The sequence below is a fragment of the Galleria mellonella genome, unplaced genomic scaffold (genome assembly GCF_026898425.1).
Source record: "Galleria mellonella isolate WM207_F2 unplaced genomic scaffold, CSIRO_AGI_GalMel_v1 utg223, whole genome shotgun sequence".
NCBI classification, from domain to species: Eukaryota; Metazoa; Arthropoda; class Insecta; order Lepidoptera; family Pyralidae; genus Galleria; species Galleria mellonella.
Window position 1 is genome coordinate 627,044 of NW_026442042.1, and position 12,999 is coordinate 640,042.

The 12,999-nt window shown below is 30.5% G+C and overlaps 1 long non-coding RNA gene across 1 annotated transcript; it reads left to right on the forward strand.

Moving 5' to 3' along the window:
- Positions 1-8,532: 8,532 nt before the first annotated feature.
- On the forward strand, positions 8,533-10,247 carry LOC116413389 (uncharacterized). Its single transcript, XR_004224081.1, has 3 exons — positions 8,533-8,596; positions 9,012-9,202; positions 10,202-10,247. It is a non-coding gene; the product is annotated as an uncharacterized LOC116413389 (long non-coding RNA).
- Positions 10,248-12,999: the final 2,752 nt, after the last annotated feature.

Genomic DNA, 12,999 nt, shown 5'->3' on the forward strand with positions numbered 1-12,999 from the left:
AGTTGCTTATCTTTGTAACAATGTCTACAAATATAGGAATAATTTCTTCCTTATTTTATTGGTTGTTTTGCAGAACCGAGTTATTGTGTCTAGAATATATTATTATTGCATAATTACGAATACTGATTATGTGATAACATGTTGAGAGAAATAATACAGTATTATCTATCTAGTTAGTTTCTGCTCGTGTATTTATCTGCGTGATGAGGATATGTTGATTGACCGACATAAGATATTATAAAAAATATTCTATATTTTCCTTCACCTCATATACTACGTATATATAAAATTTCGTTGCGATCGGTTGAGCTGCCATGAAAGCCAAATAAATTTACTTTTACAATGAAAAATACTGTAAAATTAAAAAGCATCATCTGGAAATGGTGGAACCATTGATGTTTAAGGGTAGTGTATATCAGTCAAACATGGCTACAAACGTTCCGCATTACACTACTTTTACTAAATCGCCTTGAAATCCGTCACAAACCACGATATTACAGACTACTTTTATTACGTGAAGAATAAAAAGGAGTCGACCAAATAACAGTGGTCCAATGACTGACAGGATAATTCTGGACGCATTGCTCGGTCTAGTCATATCCTTTGTAAGACTGGTAGGTGGAGTTATTTAGTCTGTGGTATTATGTTGTAGTTTGTCAGGATGCAATGTCATGGTTTCAATTTCCGATGAGCGTTTGCGGTTTTGCTGCTACGATAAGTTCCCTCTAATACCTATCGACTACTATGAAATGCCACGCAATCCAAGATTCGATTTTTGTGATAAAAGTCTTTTTTTAAGCAACTTCAATAAGTAGGATAATAGTTGGCTATATTTTTATGCGTTTGTTTTACATGATTTTTGGGATTTTTTTAATAGATTTTAATAATTATTTTTGGGGTAGTTTTACAATCATTATCCATTATATAGAGTTTATGCGTGTTAATTTCGTAGCTAAATTGACGCAAAATGCAAATATAGATAAAATTTACAATAGGTAGGTGGGGTGGATGGTGAGGTATTATTAGGTACAATAGTACTAGTGCTTCCTGTCATCTCGACCTCCATGTAGTCCTTCCTGGAAACCATCATAGTGAGGTTGGTGAAATGTCGCGATGGACTATCACTTGACTTGAACCGTTTTCATCCTCATCTGTTATCTCTCACCGGTGTTCTGAAAGCATAAATCAATAATGCAGACGAAGTAGGTACCATTCCATTTTTATCCAATAAAAAATAAATTACGTAGGCGGAGGTAATTTTAAAAATTAATGAAACCAAGAAATATAATACACGAATAATAAATCTGTAATAAATGCCAAGTCAGAAATTCTAATAAGTAGTATTTAAATAGTATGAAATGGCTTTTATTTGTTTTTTTTATACCATTTATAAAATGATAGAGGTAGTCAAGTCTGCTATTTCAAATGCATTGTTGTAAATAAACTTTATTGGTATAAATTATTATTTATTGTAACACTACATTTTTTCATAAATTATTTAGTCAAATTCAAATGAACAAAAAATTTTTTGAAATGACGAAAAACATTGAGAAGCCGATACAGAAAAAGAGAAATAACACTTTCTTTTATAAAATAACATATAGAATACATACACTTTTTGGTATGAATTTTTCAATAGTATCTAATCTATACTTCTATACAAATACAAAGAATACTTCTATACAAAGAAAAAAGTCCTGACTAACTGACTCGTCAATGAACAACGGAGAGTAAATACTGAAGTTAGATTTAAAATTTTGTCAGTAAGTTTTTTATGACTTAGACAAGTAATAAGAAGGGATTTTACGAAATTCGGTTCTTAAAGGTGTAAATATAAGGGTGGAAGTTTTATGAATTTTTAACAATAGATAATTGATATTTAAAATAAATACAATAGCAAAAATAAATTTTAGTGAAACATTCAAAGAGAACAAGCTTTAAAGATTTTATATTTTGCCTTTATCTATTTAATTATATATTTCTCTAGGATAGGCTTATGTCCTTTTTATCAAATACATATTAATATAATCGACAAAGTAGTATTTGTAAAATCCTTGAATTGTCGCAATGGCCAGGATGCATTATGTTATAATGATCCTTTATGCCATTATAAATTTTTGTCCCTTTATAGTAGACGAAAAATGATTAATGTGGTGTACCTATACAAGATTTTCTATAATCTAATCAGTTTCTTAACACTCCTGAGTAAAATAACGTTGCTCATGTTAGTTTTCCCACGTCCTCCTCACGTAGACTAGCTTTGTTTGTTCTCCCTCGTTTATGTAAAACTATACATGTAACTCCTTTCTTTATCGTTCTACCAATATTTACAATAAAGAACTATTTTTTTTTTTCATCTTTATATTTTGAGCAATAAATTAACTCATAAATTTGTAACTTTAAGTTAAATCAGCATGTCTTTTACAGCTTAGTTACTTATGTGTATCTTAGTGTTTTAAGTTTGTTATTAATTTATAACTGTATTTAAAATATTGTTATTGACACTATCAAGGTGTTTTGTTGCAAAACTGTAACGTATATTATATTACATATGACTGTTTATTACCACAAATAAATAAAATTATTAATATCAGAATTTCTCAAAGTTTAATCCCTAAGTGTGTTAAAATGGCATGAAATAAAAATAAATGTCCTCACTGACTGACTCATCAACACACAGCCAAAACTACTAAAACACAACACCCTAATCAAAATACTTACCAAAATAATATATTCCATCATCAGGAGTATTTCATGAGATATTATTCTCTTTGTGGTATAATTTATGGGATAATTTAATTTAATACCGCAGGGACTTCTCATCTTACTGTTCATAATGGCGAATGTCGCGTGACGAAATAGTGTGGGTCCACGTCAGTGTGTAATAGAGCCAGCTTATATTCGTAATAAAATATTGTTGTATATAAAGATATTTTACAGTAATCTAAACCATTAACAGATTTTAATAAGAACGTAATAAAACAAATTTAATAACTTTTGTCAATTATTTATTTTTATTGAAGTATCATTCAATGAATTCATAAGTTAATTTTTTTTTATGAAATTGATAATATTTGCAGTTGTTTTTAACTGTTAAGAGATATCACAATTTAACCGAAATAATATCCTACATGAAATTCTTATGATTTGAATTTCGTTGGATTTGCGGACTAAAGAATATGCCGGAACAATTTCCATTTATATTTGTTTGACTAAACACGAGGATTTGTCGTAACGAAATTGGTAATCAATTTTTGTCACAGAGACATGTCATATTTTATGTAGCAGTCAATCATAGCAGATATCCTTCACAATCCCATAGGATTACCGAAGAGCATTGCTCTTGTCAATATTATTTCAGCATATAATAATAGGATTGCCAGTACTCGAACAGATAGGATTGTTTGATTTCGATTAAATATGGCTGTATTCAAACAATGACTAGCCTTCGTGTATAGTTACGATCCACTGGCATATTATTTATACTCATAGAATATATAAAAATCTTATGAAAATATTCTGAGAGTTTTACAAGGACAATTTGTTTCGCAAAAAAATTACTTCAATTAAATATTCTCACAAACTGATGAGATATTTCCTAGACATATTTAATTTAGAATGTTTAATCGCCCAGTTTAGAAGTAGATTGCATTTTGCAACAAACAATTTTTGTTCCACCTAGAAATACGATTTCTTCAATCGTCATAAGATTAATATTATTTTGTAACGGCTATAATGTTTATTGATTTAAAAAAATATATGAAAGTTCAATTAAAATTGGTTACATGTGTAAAAAAAGTCAAAATCATCGAGAACTCCTTTATTTTCAGAATCGCTTAAAAATAGGTACGCAAACCGTTTTATGTAACGCCTATGGTTTAAATGAGACGGGAACGTAAGCATTTAGAAAAACTATGGAGTATAATTGGGGTCTTGACGATTCCACTGAGTTACAACGGTCGTAGTCACGAGTAGACTGAAGTAGAGCTGTCATGCCCCTGTTTTATGGGTAGCAGAAAAAACTTCTTCTTCTACCCACTTATTGTCCTCAGACAAATCGTGTCCCTATATTGAGGTTTTCGGCACATAACACTGTCCGTGTTTTTATTCAATGCATTTACCGTCTGCACATTGTAGTGAGGTAATGTTTTTTTATATATAATTTGAATTGCGTTAATTCTCGTCTCTTGTAAACTATAAACCATGCAACGCGAAAACCTAAAAGTTAGTATCTAATCTGTATCGAAGTCATTGTTGAACCCTTAATTAAACGACTTCATTTAGAAAAAAAAATATATTTATGACTAATAATTAACATTCTTTTATTACGTTTAACTATGAGTTAGTTAGGTAGTCAACTAAGAGTGACCACTGAACACGAGGCAACTGTGTTTAATAAATATTTTATAAATCGTAGAAATTCAACCCTATATTCTTTATGGAAGGTGTGTGGTTGTCGCGTATGGCTATTACTAGGTACTAACGGAATCACTGATGACGGTTGGCCCACATCTCACCGGAAGCGGCAAAGACGACCGCTTTTTCGGAGCTGACCTGCAGCTTTGTAACTATTATAGCAGTTTAGGTAGAAAAGAGTTTTTGATTTTTATAAGGGTCACAGTACATATATTTTTAAACTAGCTTTTCGCCTGCTACTTCGTACGTGTTGATTTCAGAAGTTAGACAACCAATTAAACCACTAGATCACTTCTAGATGTGTCAATATAAAACACGTACCAGACTTTAAGTCAATCTTTCAGAAACACGATTATGATAACAAGTAGACGCTATTGATTGCAAAATAATTATCAAAATCGGTCCAGAAAACATCACCTAAATTTATAATTACAAAAATAATGAAATTATTGCCACATTGGATAAAGCTTTTTTAAGGCTAAGGTAATTAATAAAAAAAGAATCTAAAGGATTTTGTCAGATGTTTAGTGGCATTTAATATATTTTCCTGAAATAAATGTGGTCCATTAGGTATATTATAGGTGCCCGAAAGATATTTTTACATTTGTTTCAGTATAATAGAACGGTAAGTAGATATTTTTATATCTTCTCACAAACAAATTCAATAAATGCCGTACCATATTTATGAAAGATAAAAACTTCTTTAATTTCCTTTTGTGGATTGGACGCTCTGTGGTGTACAAGTTCTGGAAACACTCATAATACTCATTTGCTATTTATTAATTATTTTCATTCAAATTCTGTCATACTCTCTCTCTCTCTCACTATCTCTTTTCATCGTTATTTTCTGTAATTTTCTAGTTGCGATTTCCTTTTTCAACTGACTTCTAAAAGAAAGAGGTCTAATTTCGATGGTACTTCTTATGATTGTATACTTATACTTGTTGAGAATGAGGTAACAATCATAATAAATGATGATATTTTTCATTCTACACCGAGGTTTCAAAATGACTGCGAAAGACACAAAAAGTCATTGAAATGGGCTAAAAATTGTTGAAGATATCATTTAACATCCTTTATTCCTAACCTTGTAGAAATTTGTAATTTTGAGATAATACTTTCCCAATAACTATCTGACATTTCATTCTCTGAATTTTCGTTATTAATATTTACGCAATAAAACACAACTGTTGTCCAACTTCAGATCGGTCGTCGAATTAGGTAGCTCCAATCATTAAGGAGGATACTGAACGGTTATATAGGTATTATTTCATTTAATTATTTTCCCTAAAAGCGGCTAATTCCTAAATAAACGCTTTATTCAAAATTTTGCTCTGAAATTTTAGATCGTCTGTTTACAAGTTAGTAAAGTTATGAATGGGTGTTTGAAATTCATTAGACTTTGAAAAATGTCTTCTAACATTTTTTCGTCTTCTGTTTGACTTAAAAAGGAGAACTTAAATATATATATATATATATATATATATATATATATATATATATATATATATATATATATATATATATATATATATATATATATATATATATATATATATATATATATATATAGTATGTTATTTTCACATGTATATTTCTTTCGATCATTCGGATGTATGATTTCGAACGTTTACGACTATTACAAAAGTTGTGATAAATAATAAAAACTTTACTCCAAATTTTTGGTGACAAAAATTGTTAATAATATTTTTCATCACCAAGAATTTTGAGACAAACAAATAAATCTTTGAAGAAATTACCTATTAGTACATAAGTAGTTATCATGTCTGGTATTTGGTAATAATTTCCCAAAATTTATTTATTAAGACATTAAATACCTTTTAGTGTCTGAGGTGAAACTGTGGTTGGAATTTTTATGATTTTGTTGATATGTTTAGATACCGATATATTCTTTTTTTTTTATCTGGATAGCTGAAATTTAAAACAACAAATAAAACCTGTTTTTATTTTTTATCTTGACACTGATTTTTAGTATACAGGTAATAATTTATTGCTTTATTTACCTTTTTATATAAAATAGAATATATAGGTTATTTGTGTTGTATTATATTTATATTCAGACGGCCATTTCCTAATCTTGCCATTAGTGATGACGGCACGTATTTATACCAACACAATATCGTTCAACCTCTGTGCTAATAGTTATGAAATATAGCGTACTTCGGTTTAACCTCTAAATCATAATACCAGGAACTAAATTTTAATATGAGCTAGAGAGGATGATTTTTAATTAAATTATTAAAAATAAAAATAGTCAAACTACAAACCGTGGGATTAATTTTAATTATTTAAAATTGACCTAAATTCTTAGAATAGCTAAAAATTTAAATAATTATTAAAAGTTTTGGCCAATTTTCATTAAATTAGCTCAGTAGAAATTTAATTTTGTACTTGAGGCTGAATCGGTGAAGAAACTAGAGAGGAGGTTTTATTTATCTGCGGCGCAATTATTACACCGTATTATGTCTTAAAGGTCCATAAATATCTGTTATATTACGGCCAGTTCATTATGAGTAGGTACAAATTCTCTTTGTCAGTAATAAACAATAAATAAAGAATTAATTTGGTAGTGTCAGTGAATTTACTATTAATTTGCAGGCCGAAACTTGTAACTTTGCCGAATGTTCAAGTATTTTGTAATAGATAAGTTGAAATTCCTTTCGTACATTGAACAAAGGCAACACGAAGGTAAATAGGTTACTTTGGTACAAAATCAATATTATTTTACTTGTCTCAAGTCTATTAATATATGGGTTCTATGTTAAAGGCTCTGAGGGATTCTTAAAATACAAACATCTGATCCAATGTAGATACAATAATAATAAAAATATTTTTGCTGAAATGATTAAATTGTAGAAATAACGTCTGTAACATTTTATCGATCGTTGTACTCCAAATGGAAACTTACAAGTAAAGCGATCAAAGACTTGAAATAAACAAGTGTCTATGTGCCTTATAGGCCTTATAAAATTATAATAACGAATAATTCTAAAGATGCCTATCTAGTTTGCTATTATGTTACGTTTTCAAATACAAAATTTAATGTAAGAGTTTTTTCTTCTCATATCACTATAAATGACAAACAAGTATATGTCATTAATCAAGTTGTAGGTTATAAACGATTGCTGCACCTGAGATATAAAGTGCGCATTGCCAATGCTGAAAAAACAAGATACGTCCCTGTTGAGGAACGCGGTACATTACTTTAGTCTCTAGGGAAAATTTCTGTAGGAAGGAAGATGTATGGATGTTTAGATAGGTATTTGGATGTTTGATAATCAATCACCCTTAAACGGCGGAACGGATTCCAGTGAAATTTGGTAAGTACACAGATAAACCATATCCTAAATTAACATAGTACAATTAATATTAGTTTATTTTATATTTTCTAAGATTGTATTGTGCGACACAGTTTTATTTCTATAAATATCATTACTAATATAATAACGGTAATATGTTATAGTGTTTGTTGGTTTCATTCTGTTATCTGATAGGATAAATTTGGAACTTTGAATTTTATAGTATTTTTTTTTGATGGGTGAAAATGGAATGGTAACCCCGCCTGCGCTAACAGGATACGCTGGCGGAGCACCAGTGAAGGGTGATAGATGAGAATGAAAACAGGCCAGTTAGCCCATCATGATGAATTCATCAGAAATTAATCATGATAGTTTCCAGGGGGAACCGCGAGGAGATCGACCTGGCTGGGTATATTGCTAGCAATGGGATTCTCAGTCTCCATTACTAACAATCCCTTTCCCCCTAAAAAAAGCATTAAATAATTTACTACAAATTAAGTAATTAATTAATTACTTATTTACACCTACAAAATAAATTGTCACATTGCTACCGAGAGGTTTGATACTAATTAATGAAAGAAAGAAAATTTATGTAAAATTTGACATTCCATTTGATATTTACTTATCATTTTTCTCATCTTTTATTTATTTGGAGGAAGATAATTATAATTAATAGGAAAAGGAACACCAATTCCTATTAAATGCACGTTCTACATCACAAAACTTTTTAAATTAGACTGGCTACAAATAAACTTTTTCATATAAAGGTGATAATCAAGTTTTTAATAAGTATTGGCCTGTATCCATATTGCGAATTTTCATCACAGTTTATTCCTTTGCGTGGATTTTCATTCAAATAAGTAAGTAAAAAGCAAAAACCTGCGCAAGTTATAGAATATTAATTGGCGCAGGTAACAATTTCCATTATGTTAAATAATTCTGCGAAAAATCTTGCAAAAAATGTGCAATCTAACCTCAACAACGAGACGGACTAATTTAATTTTTACTTTAATTTAAAATTAAATATTTTTTCGACCGAACTTCTTTGTAGTGGCAGATCCGCCTAATATAAAAAGTTTTACTATGTACAAAACAAGACGAAGTCTCATTTTTTACTAAATGGAAAAGTTGTTCGTAATTTGTGACATCTCTGTAGTCTATGTCGTTGTATATATTATATTTTAGATATATTACTAATAGAAATATTTTCTTGAATCCATATGTTGTGTTTGTAATTTTCTTTTAGTTTTGTGACCGTTGTGTTTTACATTTTAGCCATCAGAAGCCTTTGTGTATAAAGAAGGCGACCTAGAAACTTTTGACACCAAAGGGCGACACCCTCACACGAATAGTAATAGTAATCCGTCACTCTTGCCATGCTAATAATGCATAGAATATAGTACCGCTAATCTTAGTTGGTTCGATAAAATAGAGATCTTGATCCTTCTAAGAAACAACTCGTCTAGGTAAGTGGTAATCAAATATATCGATAGAGATGTTTACTAATTGTCTAGGAGGAGGGAAATGGGCGAGAGAATCGACACTTAATATGTATCTGTTCGAAAATGAGATGTATCGCGTTCAATGTATACTTATGTGTCAGGCCGTTTTGTAAAAATTTCTGACAAAAACATTTGGCTATGAGCAAAAACTTTATGTCAATTAAAAATTTTAACCAACACTCTGGTGATGGATAACACTGCTTTTTTTTTAATGGACGATAATGCAATGGTAACCCCACCCGCGCTATCGGTATACACCGGCGGGGCACCAGTGAAGGATGATAGGTGAGGATGAAGCAGATCAGTTGGCTCATCGTGACGAATTCAACAAGAATTGTTCACGATGACTTCCAGGGAGAACCACGTGGAGATCGACCTAATATATAGGGCATATTGCTAGCAATGGGGCTGTCAAACTCCATTGCTAATAATGTCTTTCCCCCTGGATCCCTGTTATCAAAGATAACGTTGTTTCACACATCGCTTGAGACCTTTGAACCAGCATAACTTTTATATTAATAAACTAAGTTAATTATTTATGTAGGTATGTAACTACTTATTTAAAATAAGCAAAATAATTTTCGTACTGGTTAAGATACAGTGTGAAAATTTCTAAAGATTGTATGTTTGTTACAAAATATGTTTGCTTAGTAAAATCGCTGGAAATAGCTAGTAAATTTATATAATATCAGAAAGTATTTACACCTCGACGATGGTGTTTACAAACACATTGTCGAGTTTACTCATATCTTGTAAGCGAGATGTAGGTTGAATACTCGATTTATAGGAAATCGTGTTTGTGCATAAAATATGTGACAATATTTGATATTACAGCAAAATTATAAAGCATAACTACTTAAGAATAGACTACCAGATAATAATAAGTATTTATTTATTTATTCTTTATTGCATCACTTAATTAATAAGTATTTAATTATTAATTTCATCTATCTATTGTTAAAGAACGGTCATTGGCGTTAGTTGGTCATCCGTTTATAGTATTGTGGCTGAAATTTCTCATAATTTATGGACAAAATTAATTTATGTTTCGGAAGAAAGAAAGAAAGAAAGAAGAAACAATTGTATTTTATGTCCTCTTTTAATAATTTAGTTTCTTGGTACTTAATACCTATTGATATTTAATAAAAATACTGAAATTTCCTTCTTTAAAATTTTAAATCTTTTATTATGTCTACATTTTTAAATATCGAACGTTTTACTTGTTATCGGTAGATATCTGTGAAAATTTTGTAGGCATGCACTAGGCTTAATTTTATGTAATTAATTACTGTATAATGTTAAAGTCGGTAAAAATGACAAATATTAAGTACATTTTATTGTTAGAGTGGTATCAAGAATGGAATTACATTAACGCATGTATTTGGGTATGTATATTTTTTTATACATATTAATTTATGATGAAAATATATATGTAAATCCTGCTACTATTTTATAACATGTTACTAATTCTTATTTATTTAAATTGATTATTAATATGATTATGTAAATATTAATTAAAACCAAAGTTAATTTAACGTTATAAAGTTTTCCTCGGAAAAATCTCCCAATGTAGATAAATATTTTGATTTGAATTTGGAACACTTATACTACTTAGATAGCATGTTATTTTGCAAACCAATATAATTTATGTCGATACTAGTGATCCGTCCTAGCTTTGTACGAGTGCAATTTATTACAAAACATTGAAGAACTTCAAACCTTTCGTAATAAATGTTTAAATAACAAATATTCAAACTCCTCCCGTGATTTACAATAATTAAGAAGAGAAACTGAAACATAGGACATAATTGCATTTTAAATATATACCTTGACGTAGACACACTGTTTTGCGGTAAGAGGTCCGGATTCGTTTCCCAGTTAGGCCACTTTAGGAAATGAACGTTCTTAAATTGACTGGTATATAGGTGTTCTGGATTATACCCCCAGATATTCATTGCCTAGTTCTCCATAACACAAAGTATCATAGCTAGAATTTCAAGTTTAAGACGTGATTAATATAATAAAAAAGTAAAGGTACTTATTTATTATATTAATATTAACGTACAGTTTTTCATATTATGTTGGATTTACTTAACAACACCACATATATATCGCTGCATATAATTAGGGCATTTACATACTGTAATGTAAAATGATCTTAGGGTGAAGATTTTTAATCACTTTATAATTTCTTTGTTTCCACTATAATATTCAAAATAAAATATATTCAAAATAAGAAATATTATACAGCAGTTAATTTGTAACAGCTGAAAATCTCCCCTGACTAGGCTGTGTAAATGAATGAGTACTTATACTATACTAAATATAGCTACAACTTCGTCCGCTTGACCAATAAATAAGATAGGGGGGAAGGAATTGTTAATAATGCGGACTATCAGTCTCATTGCTAGCAATATACTCTATCAGGTCGACCTCCATGTAGCCCCTGGAAGCCATCGTGCCGAATTTTAGGTGTATTATAAGTACATCACGATGGTCTTATCGGGAGGAAAGGAATTGTTAGTAATGGGGTCTAACTGAGCCATTGCTAGCAATACATCCTATCAGGTCGACCTACACGTGATTCCCCCAGGAAACCATCATGATTAATTCTAGTGGAATTCGTCATGATGGGCTAACTGACCTGCTTTCATGGTCACCTATCATCCCTCACTGGTACCCCGCCAGTGTATACCGATAGCGCAGGCGGAGTTACCACCCATTAAAAAAAATCACGATGGGCTAACTAACCTGCCTTTTCATTCTTACTTATCACCCCTCACTGGTGCTTCACCAGCGTATACCGTTAGCGTAGGCGGGGTTACCATTCCATTATTATACATTAAAAAATCTATAAAGTACCCTATGCGTTACGCATATAGATTTTTTTTACAACAACGAGCATGCGAATCACCTGATGGTAAGTGACTACCGTCGCTCATGATCACCAAGATATGGAGATGTATGTGTTCTAAATTCTATTCAAATCTGTTCAACCATTTCAACGTAAATAAGCGACATAACATTAAATTTTCATATTTATAATATTAGTTGCATATTATATATAAATCAATAGTAGGTATCTGTCATGCATATGATTGAATCTCTATTCGAGTTCAGTGAACCGTGGATTTTATACCTACCTATGTACAGATATTGACCATAACAATAGATATGAATAAAGTATTATATTCTATAAGAAAGTATAATATCATAGCAGATTATACCGGGAAAAGAAAAAGGAAAATGAAGAAGAGATTGTTAGTAATTGAGAGTAGTGGCCCATTGCTAGCAACATAATCTCCTCTTAGGTCGACCTCCGCGCATCTCCCCCTGGAAACTATTGTGGTTTATACTTAGTGAATATTCTTCTAACATCCCTCAGTAGTGCCAATAGCACAAGGTATGGTAACAACAATGGTAACACCATTTCATTCAGATTATATCAAAGTATAATCAGCTAGAATAATCTAGATCTTACATTGTACATTTTTTATATAACTTGAAATAGAAAACAAGTCGACAGTCTATTTGATGGGAAGTGGTAACTGTCGCTCACATACATTAAAAAGATAATACATTGGTGATAGCAACGCTCAAAGTATATCTTGTGACAAATTTTCTTGATATTCAGATGTCAGGAATGCGTTGCTATTTCTGAAAACTAAATTGTTCTAACTACCTACCCGCAATTTCGCCATATGGGGCAATAATATAAGTAAATAAACCCACAACGTACATTCCTGTTGTAATTTAATTTA